This window comes from Lipotes vexillifer, unplaced genomic scaffold (assembly GCF_000442215.2).
Source record: "Lipotes vexillifer unplaced genomic scaffold, Lipotes_vexillifer_v1.1 scaffold53, whole genome shotgun sequence".
Lineage (NCBI taxonomy): Eukaryota > Metazoa > Chordata > Mammalia > Artiodactyla > Lipotidae > Lipotes > Lipotes vexillifer.
The window spans coordinates 361,829-364,324 of NW_006791814.1; positions in this window are offsets into that span (position 1 = coordinate 361,829).

Consider the following 2,496-nt stretch of genomic DNA (forward strand, 5'->3'; position numbering starts at 1 on the left):
AAAAAAAAAAAAAAAAAAAAGAGAGAGAAATTGCAGGTCTTAGGTGCTTGTAATTACAGCCTGTGTGCTAAATTGACTGAGGCCCCTAATTAACCTGAAACATGTCTACCTGGATGGAGATGTAAGTTTGGACTTGAATGGTACAAGGCTTTGCATTGATTCTGAAAAGAGAACAAGGGAAGAACTGGCAGAGACTAGGATAGGGCGGTTCTCCTCCATAAACAACCACATGGTGGCCTGTACACGCTAGACCACATAGTGGGCTCAATTTCATTTCATTTCTAAAGAGACCTATTAGCACAGGACACATTCAACAAAAGTGTATTGATTACACCTGAAAATCAATTAATGGCGTATACTGTATCAATAGAAGAAAAAAAGAAAAAAACTCACACGGTCATCTCAATAGATGCAGAAAAAACATTTGACAAAATTCAGCATAGTTTCCTCATAAAAACACTCAGCACACTAGGTCAACCTGATAAGGGGCATCTATGAAAAACCCACAGCTAACATCACACTTAGTGATGAAAAACTGGATGCTTCCCCACTAAGGTCAGGAACAAAACAAGGATGTCCACTCTCACCATTTCTATTCAACATTGTACTGCAAGTTCCAGCCAGAGCAATTAGGAAAGAAAAAGAAATAAAAACATCTAGATTAGAAAGGAAAAAGTAAAACAACTTTCTTCTTTGGTGACATAATCCTAAGGAATCCACTTTAAAAACTATTAGAATTAACAAATTAATTCAGCAAGGTGGCAGAAATTTTAAAAGATCAGTATACAAAAATCAATTGTATTTCTATACACTTACAATGAACAACCCAAAAATAAAATTAAGAATATTCAATTCACAATAACATCAAAAAGACTAAAACACTTAAGAATAAATTTAACAAAAGACATGCAAACTTATACTCTGAAAACTATAAAACATTGTTGAAAAAAATGAAAGAAGACCTATGAAATTGGAAAAACATCCCATGTTCATGGATTAACAGACTTAATATTGTTAAGACGGCAATATTCCCCAATTTGATCCACAAATTCAAAGCAGTTCCTATAGAATTCCAGTTGGTTTCTTTATAGAAACTGACAAACTGATTCTAAAGTCCATATGTAATTGCAACGTGCTCAGAATAGCCAAAAACATTTTTTAAGAAAATATTGGTGGACTCACATTTCCCAATTTCAAAACTTACTACAGGGACTTCCCCGGTGGCACAGTGGTTAGGAGTCCGCCTGCCAATGCAGGGCACACGGGTTCGAGCCCTGGTCTGGGAAGATCCCACATGCCGCGGAGCGGCTGGAAACCATGAGCCACGGCTGCTGAGCATGCGCGTCTGGAGCCTGTGCTCCGCAACGGGAGAGGCCGCGATAGTGAGAGGCCCGCGCACCGCGATGAAGAGTGGCCCCCGCTTGCCGCAACTAGAGGAAGCCCTTGCACAGAAACGAAGACCCAACACAGACAAAAATAAATAAATAAAAATAAAGGAATTCCCTTAAAAAAAAATTTAAAAGAAACTTACTACAAAGCAACAATAATCAAGGCAGTGTAGTACTAGCATAAGATAGACATACAAACCAATGAAATAGAATTCTAATTTTACTGAAAATCCAAAAACAAATCCATGTGTTTATGGTCAACTGATTTCTGCCAAGGGTACCAAGACCACTTAATGAGGAGAAATAGTCTTTTCAACAAGGGATGCTGAGAGAACTGCATAGTTACAAGCAAAAGAATGAAGTTGGACCCTTACCTCATAATGCATACAAAAATTAACTCAAAATAAATCAATGGCTTAAATATAAGTACTAAAACTGATTTTAAAAAAACCACGAGAAAATATAGTGCTCTATATTCATTACCTTGGACTTGGCAATGGAATCTTAGAAATGACACCAAAAGCACAAGCAACAAAAGAAAGAATTACATAAATTGGACTTCATGGAAATTAGAAAATTTTGTGCTTCAAAAGACACTGTCAAGAAAGTGGAAAGAGGGGGCTTCCCTGGTGGCACAGTTATTAAGAATCTGCCTGCCAATGCAGGGGACACAGGTTCGAGCCCCGGTCTAGGAAGATCCCACATGCCGCAGAGCAGCTAAGCCCTAAGCCCATGTGCCACAACTACTGAAGCCCACGTGCCTAAAGCCCATGCTCCATCAACAAGAGAAGCCACCACAATGAGAAGCCCATGCACCACAACAAAGACCCAATGCCGCCAAAACTAAATAAATAAATTAATTAAAAAAAAAAAAAAGTAAGTGGAAAGACAACCCACAGAATGGCAGCAAATCTTTGCAAATCGTATTATCTGATAAGGGACTTGTACTAGGACATAAAAGAACCCTTACAACCCAATAAAAAAAAATACAAACAACACAACTAAAAAATGAGCAAAATGATCTGTATAGGCCTTTCTCCAAAAGAGATACATAAATATGGCCAATAAGCATATGAAAATATGCTCAACATCATTAATCATCAGGGAA